Below are 23,798 nucleotides of genomic sequence, written 5' to 3'. Positions count from 1 at the left end.
GTCCTGCTTCTATTGGTCGCCATATGTTTGTGTTAAGGACACTGAGACATGTCTTTGACAAGTGGAACTCCAACACTACAGGTATTCTCAACTCCCTCATTTCACTGAGTATTAATTGAGCCATGTGCTACTCAAAGCCTCAGACTGAAAACCTTTGGGATTGGGGATGATAGGGAGAGCTTGATATAGACGTGCTAACTGATGCCCTGTGAAGTAGAGACCAATGTGCGCTCACATTACTCAGCAACTTCGTCACAGAACAAGTAGGAAGCAACAGTTGATAACTCCTCTCTTGTATCAGTTAGGCACAATGCTTTCATCTTGCCAATGTTCATGTTTCAGGGCATGACCATTTTGCTCTACCCATTGAGACACAGTGGTAATGTCCCTGTCCCTGCACTGGAGACACATGAGAGACCTGCTCCAGAGGTATATAATACATCTTTGAATAGGTTAATTAGAAAAATACGTGAAATTAAAAAAAAAGATAAGCTGTGGTACTCATTCAAACATGAGGAATTCTTAAATATCCTCACAGGGTTAAGTGCTATAGGGCAGAATGATAGCATTGATGCCTCATACCACCAGGGACCCAGGTTCAGTCACAGCCTCGGGTGACTGTCTGTGTGGAGTTTGCACTTTTGCTCTGTGTAGGTGTGGGTTTCCCCTGGGAACTCTGGTTTCCTCCCACAGTCAAAAGTTGGAGTGGATTCGCCATGCTAAATTGACCCATAGTGTCCAGGGGTGTGCTACTAGAGCAGGTTTGGACTCCCTCATGAATATTTTCAGTTCCAACTCCAGCATCATCCACTCCATCTCAACCTGATGCCTTTTCACCCTTATCCCTCAGGGTTTGATGCCTGTGCTGTACAAATCCTGCTGACTATTCCAGAAATATCAAATAGGATGAAAACACACTGATTGCCCAAAGATCATGAAGCAGGGTTTCTTTATTCTTTATTCCACAGGCACAAAGGGTAGTTAATGTTAAAAGATGAAGATCAAATACTTACATGGAACTCACAGAATCACAGAATTGTTATAGTGCAGGAGGAGGTCATTCAGCCCATTTTTCAAATGAGTATCATCACCGAGTGCTTGTCTCCTCCTTTTGCTGATAACCCTTGCACACAATTTCCATTCAAGTAGACCCCCCCCCTTGAATGCCTCACTTGAACCTGCCTCCATCACATTGCCAGGAAATACTCCCCACATCCTAACAACTCACTGAGTGAAAACATTTTTTCTCACACTTTTCTCTCTCCTTTTGGTGGTATAGTATTGATGGGCCAAAGAGCCTCTTCTGTATGATTCCTTGATTCTGTAATCACCTTTGCTTCTTTGGTACCTCACTTTATAAATAAACCTGTAGTTCTCACTTTGATGAGGCAGTCTGATGAGGATCCCAAGGAAGAGTCTTACTGGGCTCGAAACGTACTCTGTTTCTCTGTCCACCGATGCTGCCAGACCTGTTGGGTCTGTCCAACATTCTCTGTATTTGTTTCAAATTTCAAGCATCCACAGTGATTTGTTTTTATAAAGACCACTTTAATTTTTGACCTCGGGCTATAGAAAAAAGATACTGCTTTAAACCAAGGCAACTGTGAAAGAATAGATCATAGAATCCTGACTGTGTGGAAACAGGCCATTTGGCCCAACAAGTCCACACTGACCCTCTGAAGAGTATCCCACCCAGATCCACTCCCCTATTACTCTAAATTTCCCCTAACTAATCCACCTAGCCTATACATTCCTGAACACTATGGGCAATCTAGCATGGTCAATCCAGTTTACCTGCACATCTTTGGACTGTGAGAGGAAACTGGAGTTTCCAGAGGAAACCAACGCAGACACAGGGAAAATGTAGAAGAAAGTGAGGGCTGCAGATGCTGGAGAGTCAGAGTTGAGAGTGTGGTGCTGGAAAAACACAGCAGGTCAGGCAGCATCCGAGGAGCAGGACAATCGACATTTCAGGTGTAAGCCCTTCATCAGGAATAAAGAGTTTATGCCCGATATATCAAATCTCCTGCTCCTCGGATGCTGCACTTTTCTAACACCACACTCTCGATATGTGGAGAATGTGCAAACTCCATACAGACAGTTTCCTGAGGCTGGAATCAAACCCAGATCCCTGGCGCTGTGAGGCAGCAGTGCTAACCATTGAGCCACCGTGCCGCCCATAATGTTTGCAGTTTTAAAAACACGCAGCTGAAGCACATAGTGAGTTATATATACAATAATTTTCAAATATTAGTGTGTGTCTGCCTGTGTGTCTGAGTATTCAGGGCAATGCTACTCAGAGATAGTTGTTGAAATGTGTGGGGCTGGAAAAGCACAGCCAGTCAGACAGCATCCGAGGAGCAGGAAAGCCGACGTTTTGGGCATAAGCTCTTCATCAGGAATGAGGATGGGGCCCAATTGGGCGGAGAGATGAATGGGAGGGGGGGTGGGACTGCTGGGAAGGTAGCTGGCAATGTGATAGGTAGATGAAGGTTGGGGTGAAGGTGATAGGTCAGAAAGGAGGGTGGAGTGGATAGGTGGGAAGGAAGATGGACTGGTGAGACAGTTCTATAGGGCATGCTGAGTTGGAGGATTGGCTCTACGATAAGGTGGGGGAAGCCTCCACTGCCAAAATCTAGCCACCTGATGCCTGGAGGAAGAACGCCTCCCCTTCTGCCTTGGGACCCTTCAAACACACGGCATCAATTTGGATTTCACCAGTTTTCCCACCTCCCCCAGCTTTATCCCAGATCCACCCTCCAACTTGGCACTGCCATCTTGAACTGTCCTACCTGTCCATCTCCCTTCCCACTTGTCCACTCCACCCTCCTCTCCAACCTATCACCTTCACCCTCACCTTCATCTACCTATCACATTCCCAGCTACCTTCCCCCAGCCCCAACCCTTCTCATCTCTCAGCCCCCTTAGGCCATCCCCTCATTCCTGATGAAGAACATATGCTCAAAACATCGACTCTCCTGCTCCTCAGATGCTGCCTGACCAACTCTGTCGACTCTGGTCTCCAGCATCTGCAGTCCTCACTTTCTCCTGCTCAGAAATAGTTGTTTGACTGGTTTTTCAATCAATCAGTGTATGGATGCAGAAAGCTCAGCTGTTTGTGAACAATGCAGGCAAAACTTCTGACCTGCAAAGAGAAAGCACCTAAATCAGACTCTGTCCTCCTGTGTGGAGAAATAACAGAAAATCTCCTGGCAGCTGTTCTCAGTCACCAATCCCCTTATTGAAAGACAAAGTAAAGGAGAAACTACCTTCAGAGGCACTGAGAGGGCAAATCTGCAACCAGTGAATGAAAACCTGAACATCGGTGCAATATATCCATAATCTTGCATCGTTAGCAAGGAGTCAGAAGGCATTGAAAGAAAACAACTGATCAATGACTATGATCCAGACTGGTGCCAGGACCGTGTACATCTAACATTTTCTTTTTCCTTCACCAGCAATAATATTTTGCCTCCATGCATATCTGCTTGTATGTTGTGACAAGACTGTGCCTTTAAGAGATGTGTTTCTCTTGCTGAGTGGTATGTGTTGACATTTGTCTCTTCACAGGGCATCAGTTAGCATGTCCCCATTGAGCTCTCCTTATCGGTTCTAAATACTCTTCAGGCAAGCCGAGTATGTGGCTTTGTTTTTATTTACAAATTATATAAAAGAGGCCTGAGAGGGCAGGGTCAGACTCACACAAAACAAGGGACTTTGGGTTTTGCTTTCAGTTTGATCTTGAGTTCCCTGGCTGCTGGAGTTAATAGGTAAAACGTCGATTTTACTGCTCCTCTGATGCTGCCTGAACTGCTGTGCTCTTCCAGAACCACTAATCCAGGAACTGGAGTTAATAGGTAGAGAGATCTCTCTCTTTCTCCCTCTGTTGTTAGTGAAAACTTTGGAAGAAAGTTTTTCCTCTTAGAAATAAAAGAGGCAGATTGTTTTTTTTTTTCAGTATTTCTTTTGGCTGGGCTGAAAAAACACAGCATGTGAGAGTAAACCTGTTTTACCAAATTGCCTGACCAAAGGGGTATTTATGAGATGCAAGACATTTTTTTTTAATATCTCCTCCCCATACAGCTGCCAAAACGCAGTACTGCTTATTTCTCGCCAGCACTCATGTCCTGTGTGTCTAGGTACCGGATGCAGTGAAGAAACATCGAGTGCAGAAAACGTTATTCGTATGAATCTGCCTATATTGGAACAGTTGATAATTAGTGATTAAATCTTAAATTAAATTAAGTATTTCAATACAGTTAAAATTCTGCCAGTTCTTCTGTTCATTTGTATTTTAACTGTGCTGTGAGAATAACGTTTGTTTTGCTGAAAGCCTAATGGTGGACGAATTGAATTTGATCTGAAACACAGCGTCTTAAATATGCCTGTAAATAAATGTAGAAATTAGGGTCTAGGGTAAGTCCTTACTATATTTTGGTGGGGGTGCTGTGTGTTGGGGGGAGGGGAGGTTTGGGAGTGTTGGTGGTAAGGAGGAGGGAGGTCTGGTTTGGTCCATAACAACGTGTATGGGAATTTTTAAAATGGGATAGAGTTTAAGTTATATAGTTGTAGGTTAGCAAGTCATAGAATCATAGAGACGTACAGCATGGAAACAGACCTTTTGGCCCACTCCGTCCAAGCCGACCAGATATCCCAACCCAATCTAGTCCCAACTGCCAGCACCTGGCCTATTTTCCTCCAAACCTTTCCTATTCATATACTCATCCAAATGCCTCTTAAATGTTGCAATTGTACCAGCCTCCACCACATCCTCTGGCAGCTCATTCCATACCCGTACCACCCTCTGTGTGAAAAGGTTGCCTCTGAGGTCTCTTTTATATCTTTCCCCTCCCACCCTAAACCTATGCCCTGTAGTTCTGGACTCCCTGACCCCAGAGAAAAGACTTTGCCTATTTATCCTATCCATGCCCCTCATCATTTTGTAAACCTCTATAAGGTCACCCCTCAGCCTCCAATGCTCCAGGGAAAACAGCCCCAGCCTGTTCAGCCTCTTCCTGTAGCTCAAATCCTCCAACCCTGGCAACATCCTTGTAAATCTTTTCTGAACCCTTTCAAGTTTCACAATATCTTTCCGGTAGGAAGGAGACCAGAATTGCACACAATATTCCAACAGTGGCCTAACCAATGTCCTGTACAGCCACAACATGACCTCCCAACTCCTGTACTCAATACTCTGACCAATAAAGGAAAGCATACCAGACGCCTTCTTCACTATCCTATTGCCACTGATTAAAAGCAGCTTAACTACAATAAACAGTAATGTTCTTATTTATGAGAAAAGAACTTGGTGTGCACATTCTTTAAAGTGAATTAGACAATAAAATAAAATTGTGAAATTTGGTGGTTTAATCAAATTTATGACAACACTAGGAATAGTGGGACATACTTATTAGAGGAGTATTTCAGTGAGACATGAAACTTGTATTTTGGGGAAATCCTTTGCCTATCTTTCCCTCTCTTCAAGATGTCTATTATAGACAGAGACATTGATTACTCCAAAGAAGTTAACTTGCCTGCTGGATCTCCCATGTTTGTTACCGTCACTCAGCATCATCACCTGCTGCTGAAGGCCCCATTACACAGTGACAGGTGTCGATGGGGAAAGTCAGGAGGGACTCAATCAAAGCCTAATATACATAGAATCCATACATTGTTAGATCACATAATCCCTGGAAGTAGGTCATGTATGTGGCAGGTATTCGGCCAACGTTATCTATCACACACACTGCAGGCAAGGATCCTCTGAGGCATGGTACATTGACAAGACCAGCAGGCGCTATGACAACAGATGAATGGACACCACACAACAATCACTAGACAGGGGTGTTCCCTCCCAGTCGGGGATCACTTCAGCGGTCATGGACATTCAGCCTTGGATTTTCAGGTGACCATCCTCCAAGGTGGACTTTTGGATATGCAACAACGCAAAGTGGTCAAGCAGAGGCTGATAGCCAAGTTCGGTACGCATGGGGATGGCCTCAACTGGAGACTTTGGGTTCATGTCACACTACAGGTGACTCCACTACACTATACACTCTCTCTCACACACACACACACACACAAACACAGACCCTCTCTCATATACACACAAACATACATCCCCCACACTCACACCCACGAACACACCCTGTCATAGGCCTATACTCCATTATACCCACACACACACTTTACCAAGCTTTCACACATGCAAAACACCTGATGAAGTAGCAGTGCTCTGAAAGATAGTGCTTCCAAATACATGCATTGGACTATAACCTGGTGTGGTGTGATTTTTAACTTTGAACACTCAAAGGCTTGACACCATCCAGGACAAAGCAGCCCACTTGACAGGCATCACATCCACAAATATCTACTCCTTCCACCACTGATCCTCAGTAGCAGCCATGTGTACTATCTGGAAGATACAATGGCCAGGAATCCACATGACATTGAATAAAATGTAAATTATACTTTGTTTAAAAAAAAGAAAGTAAAGAATTTTTCAACTGAGTTTACTTCATTTGAAATTCACCAAAGATACTTAGACAGCACTTTCCAAACCCACGACCACTTCCATCGAGAAGGACAAGGACAGCAGCTACATGAGAACACCATGAAGCTGTTTTTCATGGAGCGTTGGAGGCTGAGGGTTGACCTTATTAAGATTCATAAAATCATGAGGGGCACGGATAGGGTGAATAGACAAGGTATTTTCCCTGGGGTGGGGGAGTCCAGAACTAAAGGATTTAAGGTGGGAGGAGAAAGAATTAAAAGGGACCTAAGGGGCAACTTTTTCACACAAAGGGTGGTACGTATATGGATTGAGTTGCCAGAGGAAGTGGTGGAGGCTGGTACAATTACAACACTTAAAAAGTATCTTTTTGTGTATATGAATAGGAAGGATTCGGAGGGATATGGGCCAGGTGCTGGCAGGTGGGACTAGATTAGGTTGGGTTATCTGGTCAGCATGGACGGGTTGGACTGAAAGGTCTTTTTCAGTGCTGTACATCTCAATGAATCTATGACCTGCAAGTTCCCCCTCCAAACCACTCACCGTCCTGACTTGGAAATGTATCGCTGTTCCTTCAATGTTACTGGGTAAAACCCTGCCTAAGGGCATTGTGGGATACCCTCCAGCAAATAATCTGCAGCAGTTCAAGAAGGCAGCTCACCACCACCTTCTCAAGGGCAAGTACAGATGGAGAAGAAATGCTGGATCAGATAGCGGTGCCTGGATCTCACTAGGAGATGGAAATAACACTAGTGTATCATTCAATGTGAAGCTTTTGCAACTTTTGAGTGTACCAAATGAGAAATTCACAGATTTCTAAGTTCAATTTCTATCCGCAAAAATCACACTCAGTTGTAGCAAACAATCTGTCCTGTGTTATAACCACTATCTGACCATGTTTACAATCTTGGCATTCACTTAAATAATCACATGGCCAAACGTACAGGGAGTAAGGAAAATGGGATCCACCATGGCCCGTTCTGCTCTGGCAGGAGTAACTTGGAAGTCATTTTGGCAACTTACCTCTTGGGACAGAGTAAACTGAAATATTTTGGTGCCCAGAAGGAACAAAAGATGATCTTGGGCATGCAAGGACTGAACATCAGTTATAAACTGGGTAAATAAAACTTCTGTGGTTAAACAGAAGCAAAAATACCAGGTTATGTCTGGGGAGGAAAGAAAGGGAATTGGAATAAGAAAGCATAAAACTGAAAACAGCCTGTAAGGAATCAAAACCCAACCTGATTGAGTATTTGAACTCAGGGTTTTAAATTCCAAGATAATCCATGATTAGCCAACGTTGAACAGTTGTGACTCAGTGGTCAGCTATCCTGGCTCCAGGTCTAATAGCTCTGAGTTCAAATTGAATTCTAGAAGTTCCTAGCTACAAAATTCAGCCTGCACTGATGCTGGTCCAGTGTGGGGAGGCTTTACAGCTGTCCATCTTCCTGTCTGCAAGGTGGTTGTTATGTCGGTGTATGTCCAGCTTTTGTGGAGGCCTTGTGTAACACAAAGAAGCTTTGTGATTTTTTTGGGGGGTAAGTGCTTTCTATAAACCCTAGTGTGGAAAATACCACAGCAACAGGCTAAAAGAGCACCAAAACTCCTTTATGTTCTCTAATATACATCTGGTTTTGTGTCGATGGTGCCCTCACTGATTCACTGATGACAAATGTCTTGAGATGTAGAAAGTGATGAGGGGCAAGGGTAAGGTGAGCAGGAAGAAACTTTTCCTCTGATGGAGGGTTAAATGACTAAGAGGGACATAGATTTAACGTAAGAGTCAAAAAGTTTAGAAGTGATGTGAGGAAAATCCTTTTTTACCCAAACGGTGGTCGGAATCTGGAGCTCACTTCATACAATTCCTACAGTGTGGAAACAGGCCATTTAACGCAACAAGTCCACATTGACCCACCAAAGAATATCCCACCCAGACCCACTCCTCTACTGTATTACTCTACATTTACCCCTGACTAATGCATCTAACCTACACATCCCTGAACACTATGGGCAATTTAGCATGTCCAATTCACCCTAACCTGGATATCTTTGGACTATGGGAGGAAACCGGAGCAAACCCACACAGACACAGGGAGAATGTACAAACTTCACACAGGCAGTCGGCCGAGGCTGGAATCAAACTCTGGTACTGTGAGGCAGCAGTGCTAACCACTGAGCCACCGTGCCGCCCACTTCCTGTAAGGGTGGGAGAGGCAGAAACCCTCATCACACCTCAGAAGTATTGGACATGCACTTGCAATGTCAAGGCATGCAAGACTACAGGTCAAGTATTGGAAAATGAGTTGTAGATCTCTGTGATTTTATATCACAGGACGAGAGCAGATCTGAAGGTTTGGTTAGAGGTGCTCATGCGATAAGCCGCTGATTTCACATCGAGAGCAGCAGCATCATATTTCAAATACATTACATTCCTTTTTCTTCCTCATTTTATAATGGCCAGGGAATCCAGGTGATGTCGAACAATATGTAAATTATATTTTGTCAAAAAATAAGAAAAGAAAGAACATGTGAACTGATTTTACTTCGTTTGAATTCTAGTTATGACCAGTTTTCATGCCAGATAATTAGACAGAAGCTCATCAAGTTTCTTGGTGAATAATTCTGCTTATTTGCGACTCTCAGCTCGACCTTTGGAAGTGGAATGGGCATTCTGCACACACGCACATCATTAGAACAACCCAATACATTCCGCATACAGCTAACTGTGTTCCCTGGGCTGCTGTTCAAGTTCTGAAGTATGCCTCTGAGTTTCTGGAAGTTGTTATTGGCTGTGATGGTATAATGTGCTGGTGTGTGTAATTATAAGCACAATCTGGGTGGTCAATTAGCTCAGTTGGCTCGGCAGTGGGTTTAGGATGCTGAGGGACACCGTATATATCAGTTCAATTTCTGTAGTAGCTGAGGGTACTATACAAAACGTTCGATTTGTATGTCTCTGTGGTGACCCTCAGGCTAAACCACAACCAGTCGCCTTTCTCTCTCTGTCTAATGAGATAGTGGGAGTCATCATTGTCTTACCAGACCATTACAGAGAGATAACTGGTGGTGATTTAACCTGAGGTCCACCACACCTCAAATGAGGGGAGAGGTTGAAAAGGTGAGTCCTTCATGGTAAACACTGCCAGTGATGGGAATTGAACAGCCCAACTGTCTAGACATCTGAGCTAAGGTGAGACAATAGTGTGTTTACCTTTAATCAGATTGCATAATTTAAGTCACACTTAAACTCATTAAATTCTCTCACATTTGTACTTAATGCTTAAAGATGACAATATCAAGTTAAAATTAACAAGTAGAAATTAACTGCAATTTACCAATGGCCTAGAAATCAAGGCAGACTTATTCTCAGGGTTCAATATGGTGGGAAGGCATGTGGGTACTCATTATGTGTATGAAAATCATGCCAACCACTCTAATGGTAAAGTCTGTTTTGTTGGTATCAGGGGAAGCGTCAAACACAGACACTTGGGTCTTTTGCATGTGCAAATATAGGGACTTATACCTGTCCAATCAGGTTTCCTCCAAAAATTAAATTGACCATTGAATTATTTTCAAGGAGTTAAGTATAGTTCTTTGGGCTAAAGGAATGAAAGGACATGTAGACTGTTGGGGAGGAATTTTAAAGAGAAATCTTGAGTCCTGTGTTCAGCAACACAGCACAGGTAGACTCACAAAATCCCTACACTGTGGAAGCAGGCCATTTAGTCCATTCAGTCCACACTGACTCTCTGAACAGCATCCCAACCAGTTCACCCCCACCCCCAACATATCCCTGTAAAACTATAGTTTAGGATGGCTAATCCACCTAACCTGCGCATCTTTGGACTGTGGGAGGAAAGAGCTGAAAATGTGTTGCTGGAAAAGCGCAGCAGGTCAGGCAGCATCCAAGGAGCAGGAGAATCGACGTTTCGGGCATGAGCCCTTCTTCAGGAATGTGGGAGGAAACCAGAACACCCAGAGGAAACCCATGCAGATACAAGGAGGATGTGCAAACTCTACACAGATGCCAGAGGCTGGATTGGAACCTGGGTCCCATGCACTGTGAGGCAGCAGTGCTAACCACTGAGTCAAATCAATCTTTAGTCAGAACTTCTTTCCAAGCAGTGTGGGAGAGGACATTCTGACTCTCTCATTTAGGTACAGGATATTTACACATTCCATGTTACAATGTTTACATGAAACATTGACATCAGGCTTAGCCACATCACCTCTAACCAACATTCCTAATCCTGCAAATACACAATCAATGATGGACAACTCCATGGACAGCCCTAGGTCTTCGCATGATCTCATAATGTTTGTCAGACTTCCTTATCGCCTGTTGTTGGGCTGTCACAATACATCTCTACACAGCTACATTCCAGTACAGAGGTTTACATCTATTATTCATTCTGGGCAGATGTGGGTACTGCAGATGCTGGAGATTAGAGTCAAGATTAGAGTGGTTCTGGAAAAGCACAGCAGGTCAGGCAGCATCCGAGAAGCAAGAAAATCGACGTTTTGGGCCTGATGAAGGGCTTTTTCCTGAAATGTCAATTTTCCCACTTCTCAGATGCTGCCTGACTTGCTGTGCTTTTCAAGCACCACTCTAATCTTGACTATTGTTCATTCTGTCAGGCCTCCTACTATTAGGAACATTCCAAAGCTGGCAAATTCAATTCTCTCTGCTGGTAGGATAGAGGTTTCTCCCTGCAGCCTGAAGTTGCTTGTCCATTGGGACTTAGTTAAACTTTCTGATATTCATCAGTTACATCTGTAACCCTGATGAACCCTAATAGGTTTACTTATATCCTTTGTTCATTCATGGAATGAGGATGTTGCTGGCTTGGCATTATTTATTGCCCATCACTTTTTGCCCAGAGAAGTGTTAAGAGCAAACCACATTGCTGTGGGTCTGGAGTCACATGTAGGCCAGACCATGTAAGGATGGCAGTTTCATTCCCAAAAGGGTCATTAGTGAACCAGACGGGTTTATCCAACAATTGATGTGAATTCGTGGTCATCATTAGACTCTTCATTCCAAACTGTTTTTTAAAATTGAATTCAAATTCCACCACCTGCCATGGCAGGATTTGAACCTGGGTCCCCAGAACATTATCTAGGTCTCTGGATGAGCAGTCCAGCAACAAAACAAATGGGCCATCTCCCCCTGTGCCTGCCTTTCACACCCACTGTTGGTTAGATATATATTTATAATAGCACTCACGTAAAATGCCTTAGTTATTGTCGGATCAGACTTTTCCTTCTGATCTTTACTAAACAACAAAGTTTGGATTAGGCGTATCTAATCAGAGTCTTTCAAGCGTTATCCTTGTCAAAACTGCCTCTGGCCCTAAGCTGACTGTCAACAGGAATCTAATTAAATTCTCAATTTTTAATACACTCAAACTACTGCAAATTAAAACTACTACCATTATCATACCAACATCTATATATGTAAGTAATTTTAATTGCCGAGCAGGTCTTAACTAATGTACGGCAAGTGTTTTCTGCTCCTATCCTTACCAAATAACAAACTTCAGATAGGCTTCCTAAAAGGTTTCCATTTTAGCTTCCCTTATCGAGAACGTCTCATTCTCACAAGATGTTTCACTAGCTTATCTGGTTAATGTATGCGTGAAGGCCACGATTCTAACTGAGGAAACTGCTGTCAACTATCAATTCTCTTCAGCTATTTTATGTCAGATGAAAACCACAGGTGTCTATTATATATTACAGGAGAAAGTGAGGTCTGCAGATGCTGGAGATCAGAGCTGGAAATGTGTTGCTGGAAAAGCACAGCAGGTCAGGCAGCATCCAGGGAACAGGAGAATCGACGTTTCGGGCATAAGCCCTTCTTCAGGAATGAGGAAAGTTTGTCCAGCAGGCTAAGATAAAAGGTAGGGAGGAGGGACTTGGGGGAGGGGCGTCGGAAATGTGATAGGTGGAAAGAGGTCAAGGTGAGGGTGATAGGTCAGACTGGGGTGGGGGCGGAGAGGTCGGGAAGAAGATCTCAGGTTAGGAAGGCGGTGCTGAATTTGATGGATTTGACTGAGACAGGGTGGGGGGAGGGGAAATGAGGAAACTGGTGAAATCCGAGTTCATCCCTTGTGGTTGGAGGGTTCCTAGCCGGAAGATGAGGCGTTCTTCCTCCAACCGTCGTTTTGTTGTGGTCTGACGATGGAGGAGTCCAAAGACCTGCATATCCTTGGTGGAGTGGGAGGGGGAATTGAAATGTTGAGCTACAGGGTGGTTGGGTTGGTTGGTCCGGGTGTCCCAGAGGTGTTCTCTGAAACGCTCCGCAAGTAACTGAGTCCGCTACTTGCGGAGCGTTTCGGAGAACACCTCTGGGACACCCGGACCAACCAACCCAACCACCCTGTAGCTCAACATTTCAATTCCCCCTCCCACTCCACCAAGGATATGCAGGTCCTTGGACTCCTCCATCGTCAGACCACAACAAAACGACGGTTGGAGGAAGAACGCCTCATCTTCCGGCTAGGAACCCTCCAACCACAAGGGATGAACTCGGATTTCACCAGTTTCCTCATTTCCCCTCCCCCCACCCTGTCTCAGTCAAATCCATCAAATTCAGCACCGCCTTCCTAACCTGAGATCTTCTTCCCGACCTCTCCGCCCCCACCCCAGTCTGACCTATCACCCTCACCTTGACCTCTTTCCACCTATCACATTTCCGACGCCCCTCCCCCAAGTCCCTCCTCCCTACCTTTTATCTTAGCCTGCTGGACAAACTTTCCCCATTCCTGAAGAAGGGCTTATGCCCGAAACGTCGATTCTCCTGTTCCCTGGATGCTGCCTGACCTGCTGCGCTTTTCCAGCAACACATTTCCAGCTATTATATATTACATTCAGCCATAGGCAGCTCCAACATGGACAAAGCAAGAACAGGCTATTGAGTTAGCCTTAAAGTAAAAGATAGATTTTTTAGAACAGTAATAGGGAGAAACTTCTTCAGCCAAAGAGTGGTGAATCTATGGAATTCACTGCCACAGAAGGCTGTGGAGGCCAGTTCATTCAGTATATTTAAAACTGCGATAGATAAGTTCTTGAGTATCAAGGTGCTCAAGGGTTATAGGGAGAAAGTGGGAGAATGGGTTGAGAAACTTATCAGCCATGATTGGATGGCGAAACAAACTCAATGGGCTGAATGGCCTAACTTCTGCACCTATTTTGGATGGTTTTGTGATCAAGTCCTTTGGAGGCTCCATTTATTATCCCCCAATTGATGGTGAAACTGGCAATGCCCAGAGAGATCACTGAAGACTGCCACTAAGTTTGAATTGAGGGAAGGGTGGATCAAGACGGAGGGAGCAGGAAGGCCAGGAGATTGCAAATGGGGAAGTTAGACAATGATCAGGTAGGGGCTTGGCAGGGCCGGCAGTGACCATTGGGATTACAGTGATGAGAACACTGCTGCCCATTGTGATGGGAAACTATCAGTTTTTGTGTTGGCTCTGCTTTGACTGCCCAAAGAATAGTGACTGTGTGAAATGGAAGAAAAGGGAAGCCAGAATTGTTAAAGCATAATAACAGCAACATTTAGCATGGTGACTCAGTTACTAGCACTGCTACCTTACAGCACCAGGAGCCCAGGTTCAATTCCAGCCTCAGGTGACTGTCTGGGTGGAGTTTGCACAATCTCCCTGTGTCTGTGTAGGTTTGCTCTCGTTTCCTCCCACAGTCCAATGATTTGGTGATGCCAGTGTTGGACTGGGGTATACAAAGTTAGAAGTCACACAACACCAGGTTATAGAACATAGAACATAGAACATAGAACATAGAACATAGAAGAATACAGCGCAGTACAGGCCCTTCGGCCCTCGATGTTGCGCCGATCCAAGCCCACCTAACCTACACTAGCCCACTATCCTCCATATGCCTATCCAATGCCCGCTTAAATGCCTATAATGAGGGAGAGTCCACCACTGCTACTGGCAGGGCATTCCATGAACTTACGACTCGCTGAGTAAAGAACCTACCCCTAACATCTGTCCTATACCTACCCCCCCTTAATTTAAAGCTATGCCCCCTTGTAATAGCTGACTCCATACGTGGAAAACGATTCTCACTGTCGACCCTATCTAAACCCCTAATCATCTTATACACCTCTATCAAGTCACCCCTAAACCTTCTTTTCTCCAATGAAAACAACCCCAAGTGCCTCAACCTTTCCTCATATGATCTTTCTACCATACCAGGCAACATCCTGGTAAACCTCCTCTGCACCCTTTCCAGTGCCTCCACATCCTTCCTATAGTATGGCGACCAAAACTGCACACAATACTCCAGATGTGGTCGCACCAGAGTCTTATACAACTGCAACATGACCTCAGTACTCCGGAACTCAATTCCTCTACCAATAAAAGCCAGTACGCCATATGCCTTCTTCACTTCACTATTTACCTGGGTGGCAACTTTCAAAGATTTGTGTACATGGACACCAAGATCCCTCTGCTCATCCACACTACCAAGTATCCGACCGTTAGCCCAGTACCCCATCTTTTGATTACACTTACCAAAGTGAATCACCTCACACTTAGCTACATTGAACTCCATTTGCCACCTTTCTGCCCAGTTCTGCAGCTTATCTATATCCCGCTGTAACCTGCCACATCCTTCCTCACTGTCTACAACTCCTCCGACTTTCGTATCATCCGCAAACTTACTCACCCAACCTTCTAACCCCTCCTCCAGGTCATTTATAAAAATGACAAACAGCAATGATCCCAAAACAGATCCTTGTGGAACACCGCTAGTTACGGCACTCCAAGATGAACATTTGCCATCAACTACTACCCTCTGTCTTCTTCCAGCCAGCCAACTCCTAATCCAAACCTCCAACTCACCCTCAATGCCATACCTCCGTATTTTTTGCAGTAGTCTACCATGGGGAACCTTATCAAACGCCTTACTAAAATCCATATACACCACATCTACTGCTTTGCCCTCGTCCACCTCCTTAGTCACCTTCTCAAAGAATTCAATAAGGTTTGTGAGGCACGACCTGCCCTTCACAAAACCATGCTGACTATCCTTGATCACATTATTCCTATCCAGATGTTCATAAATCCTATCCCTTACAATTCTCTCTAAGATTTTGCCCACAACAGAAGTGAGACTCACCGGCCTATAGTTACTAGGGTTATCCCTACTCCCCTTCTTGAACAAGGGAACCACATTTGCTAGCCTCCAATCTTCTGGCACTACTCCTGTAGACAACGAGGACATAAAAATCAAGGCCAATGGCTCTGCAATCTCTTCCCTTGCTTCCCAGAGAATCCTAGGATAAATGCCATCAGGCCCAGGGGACGTATCTATTTTCACCCTTTCCAGAATTACCAACACCTCTTCTCTACATACCTCAAAGCCATCCATTCTACTTAATTGTGACTCAGTACTCACATTGACAACAATGTCCTGTTCCTGATTGAATACTGACGAAAAGTATTCATTCAGTGTCTCCCCAATCTCTTCAGCCTCCACACGCAACTTCCCACTACTATCCTTGACTGGACCTATTCCTACCCTAGTCATTCTTTTATTCCTGACATACCTATAGAAAGCCTTAGGGTTTTCCCTAATCCTACCAACTAAGGACCTTTCATGTCCCCTCCTTGCTGCTCTTAGCTCTCTCTTCAGGTCCTTCCTGGCTACCTTATAACTCTCAATCGCCCCAATTGAACCTTCACGCCTCATCTTTACATAGGCCGCCCTCTTCCATTTAACAAGGGATTCCAATTCCTTATTAAACCAAGGCTCCCTCACACGACCCTTTCCTCCCTGCCTGACGGGTACATACTTATCAAGGACACTCAATAGTTGCTCCTTGAACAAGCTCCACATATCAATTACACCCTTGCCTTGAAGCTTACTTTTCCAGGCCACACATCCTAAGTCATGCCTCACAGCATCATAATTTCCCTGCCCCCATCTATAACTCTTGCCCTGTAATGCACACTTATCCCTCTCCATCACTAGAGTAAAGGTCACCGAATTGTGGTCACTGTCCCCAAAGTGCTCACCTACCTCTAATTCTAACACCTGGCCTGGTTCATTACCCAGAACCAAATCCAGTATGGCCTCACCTCTTGTTGGCCTATCTACCCTCCTGCACACATTGGACAAACACTGACCCATCTAACGAACTTAAGCTATAGCTTTCCCAATTAATATCAGGAAAGTTAAAGTCCCCCATAAAAACCACCCTATTACTTTCACTCTTCTCTTGAATCATCCTCGCAATCCTTTCTTCTACGTTTATAGGACTATTAGGAGGCCTGTAAAAAACTCCTAACAGGGTGAGCTCACCTTTCCTATTCCTAACCTCAGCCCAAACTACCTCAGATGGCGAGTCTTCATCCATCGTCCTTTCCACAGCTGTAATACTATCTTTGACAAGCAATGCCACACCTCCCCCTCTTTTACCCCCACCTCTGACCCTACTAAAACATTTAAACCCTGGAACCTGCAACAGCCAATCCTGTCCCTGTTCTACCCATGTCTCCGTAATAGCCACAACATCGAAGTCCCAGGTACCAACCCACGCTGCAAGTTCACCTACCTTATTTCGTATACTTCTTGCATTGAAGTATACACACTTCAAACCACTTTCCTGTTTACAGGCACCCTCCTTTGAAATTGATGCCATGTTCCTAACCTCCCTACATTCCAGGTCCTGCACCCTAAAGCTACAGTCTGGGTTCCCATGCCCCTGCAGAGTTAGTTTAAACCCCCCCCAAGAGCACTAGCAAACCTCCCACCAAGGATACTGGTGCCCCTCAGGTTCAGGTGTAGACCATCCTGTTTATAGAGGTCCCACCTTCCCCAGAAAGAACCCCAGTTATCCAAATACCGGAATCCCTCCCTCCTGCACCATCCCTGTAGCCACGCATTTAACTGTTCTCTCTCCCTATTCCTCGACTTTCTATCACGTGGCACGGGTAACAAACCAGAGACAACAACTCTGTTCGTTCTAACTCTGAGCTTCCAACCTAGCTCCCTGAAAGCCTGCCTAACATCCTCAGCGCTCCTCCTACTTATGTCATTGGTGCCAATTTGGACCACGACTTCGGGCTGCTCCCCCTCCCCCTTAAGGACCCGGAAAACACGATCAGAGACATCACGTACCCTTGCACCTGGGAGGCAACATACCAAACGTGAGTCTCTCTCGTTCCCACAAAACCTCCTATCTGTGCCCCGAACTATCGAGTCCCCAATTACTATTGCTCTGCTCTTCTCCACCCTTCCCTTCTGAGTAATGGGGACAGGCTCCATGCCAGAGGCCTGAGCCCCGTTACTTACCCCTGGTAAGTCGTCCCCCCCACAAGTATCCAAAACGGTATACTTGTTCTTGAGGGGAATGGCCGCAGGGGATCCCTGCACTGGCTGCTTCCTCCCAGTCCCCCTCACTGTCACCCATCTATCTGCCATCTTTGGAGTGACTACTTCCCTAAAGCTCCGATCTATGACCCCCTCTGCCTCCCGAATGATCCTAAGTTCATCCAACTCCAGCTCCAGTTCCCTAACACGGTCTTGGAGGAGCTGGAGATGGGTGCACTTCCTGCAAGTGTTATCAGCAGGGACGTCCATGGCATCCCTCACCTCAAACATGTTGCAAGAGGAAGGTTATAGTCCAACAGGTTCATTTGGAAGCGCTAGCTTTTGGAGTGCTGCTCCTTCATCAGGTGGTTGTGGAGTATAAAACACAACATTTATAGCAAAAGTTTCTAGTGTGATGTAACTGAAACTATATATTGAAACCTGATGAAGGAGCAGCGCTCCAAAAGCTAGTGCTTCCAAATGAACCTGTTGGACTATAACCTGGTGTTGTGTGATTTTTAACCTTATATTGAAAAAGACCTGGATTGTTTGTTAAGTCTCTCATCTTTCAGAATGATCATGTTGGTTTCAGTTCTTTCATATGTAAATCGCAAAACCTTTTTAAAATTTACATTCTCAAGTGAATTTTAAGAATTGGTGTCATGTCGGCCCAGATAATGCATTTAAGGTGTGAGGTACCCTGTGTGAGACTGTCTGTGCCACAATGGTCAGGCTGATTCTAATCTAAAAAGCAGATTTACAGAATCTTACATGGATTCATCCAAATAAATCTGTTGGACTATAACCTGGTGTTGTGTGATTTTTGACTTTGTACAGTTCAAAGATGTACAGGTTAGGTAGTTGGGCCATACTAAATTGCCCATGGTGTTCAGGGATGTGTGGGTTGGCCATGGGAAATGCAGGATTACAGGGATAAGGTAGGGGGTATTGGCCTGGGTGGGATACTCTTTGGAGGGTCGGTGCAGACTCGATGGGCCGAATGACAATAGACAATAGGTGCAGGAGTAGGCGTTTGGCCCTTTGAGCCATCACCACCATTCAGTATGGTCCTGTTCCTGCCTTATCCCCATAACCCTTGATTCCACTATCTCTAAGAGCTCTATCCATCTCTTTCTTGAAAGTATCCAGAGACTTGGCCTCCACAGCCTCCTGGGGCAGAGCTTTCCATATATCCACCACTCTCTGGAGGAAGACATTTCTCCTCAAATCTGTTCTAAATACCCCTTAATTTTAAACTGTGTCCTCTGGTTCTGGACTCACCCATCAGCAGAAACATACTTCCTGCCTCCAGAGTGTCCAAACCTTTAGTAATCTTGTACGTCTGAATCAGATTCCCTCTCATCCTTCTAAATTCAAGTGCATACAAGCCCAGTCGCTCCAATCTTTCAACATACGATGGTCCCGCCATTCCGGGAATTGACCTCATGAACCTATGCTGCACTCCCTCAATAGCCAGAATGTCCTTCCTCAAATTTGGAGACCAAAACTGCACACAATACTCCAGGTGTGGTCTCATCAGGGCCCTATAAAGCTGCAGAAGGACCTCTTTGCTCCTATACGCAATTTCTCTTGTTATGAAGGCTAGCTTTCTTCACTGCCTGCTGTACCTGCATGCTTCCTTTCATTGACTGATGTACAAGAACACCTAGATCTCGTTGTGCTTCCCCTTTACCTAATTTTACTCCATTTAGATAGTAATCTGCCTTCCTGTCCTTGCCACCAAAGTGGATAACCACACACTTATCCACATTAAACTGCATCTGCCATGCATCTGTCTACTCACCTAGCCTGTCCAAGTCACCCTGTATTCTCATAACATCCTCCTCACATTTCACCCTGCAACCCAGCTTTGTGTCATCAGCAAATTTGTGAATATTACTTTTAATACCTTCATCCATATCATTGATGTATATTGTAAGCAGCTACGGTTCCAGCACAGAACCTTGTGGTACCCACTGGTCATTGCCTGCCATTCCGAAAGGGAGACGTTTATCACTACTCTTTGCTTCCTGTCAGCTAGCCAATTTTCAATCCATGTCAGTATTTTGCCCCCAGTACCATGTGCCCTAATTTTGCTCACTAATCTCCTATGTGGGACTTTATCAAAGGCTTTCTGAAAATCCAGGTACACTACATCTACTGGCTCTCCCTTGTCCATCTTCATAATTGCATCATCAAAAAATTCCAGAAAATTGGTCAAGCATGAGTTCCCCTTCATAAATCCATGCTGACTCTGACCAATCCTGTTACTGTTATCCAAATGAGTCATAATTTCATCTTTTATAATTGATTCCAGCATCTTTCCCACCACTGAAGTCAGGCTAACCGGTTTATAATTCCCTGTTTTCTCTCTCCCTACTTTCTTTAAAAGTGGGACAATATTACCCACCCTCCAATCCGCAGGAACTGACCCTGAATCTGTAGAATATTGGAAAATGATCACCAATGCGTCCACAATCTCTAGAGCCACCTCCTGAAGTACCCTGGGATGCAGACCATCAGGTCCTGGGGACCTGTCAGCCTTCAGACCTAACAGTTTCTCCAACACCATTTCCTGCCTAATATAAATTCCTTTCAGTTCATCCATTACCCTAGATCCTTCAGTCACTATTACATCTGGGAGATTGCTTGTGTCTTCCCCAGTGCAGACAGATCCAAAGTACTTATTCAAATCTACTGCCATTTCCTTGTTCCCCATAATAAATTCACCTGTTTCTATCTTCAAGGGCCCAATTTTAGTCTTAACCATTTTTTAAATTTTCACATACCAAAAAAAAAGCTTTTACTATCCTCCTTTATATTTTTGGCCGGTTTGCCTTCGTACCTCATTTTCTCTCCGCGTATTGCCTTTTTAGTTATCCTCTGTTGTTCTTTAAAAGTTTCCCAGTCCTCCGGCTTCCTGCCCATCTTTGCTATGTTATACTTCTTCTCGTTTATCTTTATACAGTCCTTAACTTCCCTCGTCAGCCATGGCCGCCCCTGCCTCCCCTTAGGATCTTTCTTCCTCCTTGGAATGAACTGATCCCGCACCTTCTGCATTGTATCCAGAAATACCTGCCATTGTTGCTCCACTGCCGTCCTTGCTAGGGTATTGCACCATTGAACTTTGGCCAGCTCCTCCCTCATAGCTCCATAGTTCCCTTTGTCAAATGCAATACTGACACTTCCGATTCTCCCTTCTCCCTCTCAAATTGCAGATTAAAACTTATCATATTATGGTCACTACCTCCTAACAGCTCCTTTACTTCGAGGTCCCTGATTAAATTCGGTTCGTTGCACAACACCAGATCCAGAATTGCCTTCTCCCTGGTAGGCTCCAGCACCAGCTGTTCTAAGAATCCATTTCGGAGGCACTCCACAAACTCCCTTTCTTGGGGTCCAGTACCATCCTGATTCTCCCAGTCTACCTGCATGTTGAAATCCCCCATAACAACTGTAGTAATACCTTTGCAACAGGTTAATTTCAGCTCCTTATTCAACTTACACTCTACATCCAGACTACTGTTTGGGGGCCTGTAGATAACACCCTTAGAATTTCTCAGCTCAATCCATACTGACTCTACATCTCCTGATTCTATGTCCCCCTCTCAAGGGACTGAATATCGTTCCTCACTAACAGGGCCACCCCACCCCCTCTGCCCTTCAGTCTCTCCTTCTGACAGCACGTATAGCCTTGAACATTAATTTCCCAGGCCCTGTCCACTTGAAGCCACCTCTCAGTTATCCCCACAACATGGTACCTGCCAATTTCCAACTGAGCCTCAAATTCATCCACCTTATTTCTTATGCTTTGTGCATTCATATATAATATTTTAAATTTGTTACTCCCCTCACCCTTCCTATCAATCCCTATTTCACTTGACCATACTGTATGATCCCTTCTTGAGTTTTCTGCTCCGTTGATTCTGTTGTCTTTCTTAACTTCACTTATTCTCACTTTCCCTTTAACTTCCTTCTTGAATTTCCAGTTTGTCCCTCCCCCCCCCCACCTCCTCCCCCTCACTAAGTTTAAACACCCCTATGTTGCAGTGGCAAACCTGCCTGCCAGAATGCTGGTCCCCCACCTATTAAGGTGCAACCCGTCCCTCTTGTATAATGTATCCTTACTGTAGAACAAAGCTCAGTGCTCCAAGAATTTAAATCCTTGCTTCCTGCACCAGTTCCTCAGCTACAAATTCAAGTCAAGATCACACCTCCTTACCTTAAATAGCACTCACTAACCTTTCCAACACCCTCTGTGCTCCGACCTCACTTCCGCCCAGCTCCCGCCGCTCTCTGCTGCCTGCTTCCACAGTGTAAGGATTCTATGGAAAGATGGACCTGTGACTATTGTTGCTGTACATAACCTTGAAGTAAGCACTGGAGGCCTGATATGGACAATATACTCTTTTCTGGGACCAATCACGCTAATAAGGCCCAACTTCCACAATTCATCAACAAGAAAAGAGTAAAGCCACAAATACTGAGTTCTTCTTTTGGCATCCGTGAATTATTTCATGGAGATCCACAGTTGCCCCATCCAATTGATTCAGGGGATTATTTACTTTTGACGCTTTCAGTCCTATCAGGCAAGACTTAGTTTATATTCCCAAAGATTTTGAGCTAAATCTGTTGAAATGGTGTTTTGGAGTTGTGGGGACATGCGGAGAGTTTGAAGAGAATCCTCTCGTAGAAGGGGAGTGTGAAGACGTGATGCAGACATTGAAAGTGCATTGTTAACAGCTTGGCATGGCCTAAATAAAGCCTTGAAGAAGGCAGCTGTGATGTGTGATCAGCACACGCACGCAGCTTGGCATCCAAATAGCCTGGGTTTCAGCTCCCACGCCTGTTTAATATTCATTTTGTGTGCTCAAGGGCACAATTTTCTGCAACTCATGATTTCCAACTTGTCTGCTTATACCATTGTGACTGATGCAAACAAGATACATAAATGCTAGCAGTGAAATTGCTCTTCAGTGACAGGGCAAAGAGTGCAACAGTGAATCAACAACTCAATACTTCTTTTTTATTAACTTCACGGGATTATAAATTCATGTGGGGTCTAAATTCATGTGAGTGCCATTTTATTGTTACTTGCTTTGTTTTATCACTGAGACCAGTTTCACTCTCCATGGAAAGACAAAATTTGAACTTTACCGTTCACTCACTAATTCACATAAATTATTTTACCAATTTGTAAAATCAAATTATGTTTGGTACTCGACAAAACCAGAAATTGCTGGAGGAACTCTGTGTTTTTACAGCAGAGTTCTGAAGCAGGGACCATAATGGACTCAAAATATTAACTCTGTTTCTCTCTCCATGGACTGAAGGATCTGTTTCCGTGCAGTTCATCTCTATGACTCTACGCTGCCTGAGCTGGTGGGTTTCTCCATCATTTTCTGTGTTCCTGAGTGCATGACATCTATCAGAATTGCACTGATATAAGGTAAAGTCTCTTTAGACTCAGTGGTCTATAAGGCTGCACAGAGTGAAGGTAGACCATTGATCACAGTTACACCTAGGTCATAGTGGAGTAGGCTATAGATTCCTGAAGATGATATTTGAGCTTTGAGGTAGAACTCAGATACAGTGACCTGTATCATTGTGGTGTATTTATAAGGTGAGATAGAGTCATAGATTCATAGAGCTGTACAGCATGGAAACCCTTCAGTCCATGCCGACCAGATATCCGAAATTAATTTTGTCCCATTTGCCAACACGTGTCTCAGATTCCTCTAAACACTTCCTATTCATGTATCCATCCAGATGCCTTTTAAATGTTGTAATTGTACTTTCTCTGGCAGCTCATTCCATACATACACCATCCTCTGTTTGAAAAAGACAAAAGGGGGAAATATCCTGAATGTGGATTATACTGGAGAGTGAGACCCATCCTTTGAGGAAGGAGATGAGAACCAGAAGATGAACCAGAAGGGCAATCCAC

The sequence above is a fragment of the Chiloscyllium plagiosum genome, unplaced genomic scaffold, assembly GCF_037043375.1.
Source record: "Chiloscyllium plagiosum isolate Xiang-an unplaced genomic scaffold, Cpla_swu_hap1 HiC_scaffold_19, whole genome shotgun sequence".
NCBI classification, from domain to species: Eukaryota; Metazoa; Chordata; class Chondrichthyes; order Orectolobiformes; family Hemiscylliidae; genus Chiloscyllium; species Chiloscyllium plagiosum.
Note: the sequence above shows the minus strand (reverse complement) of the source record.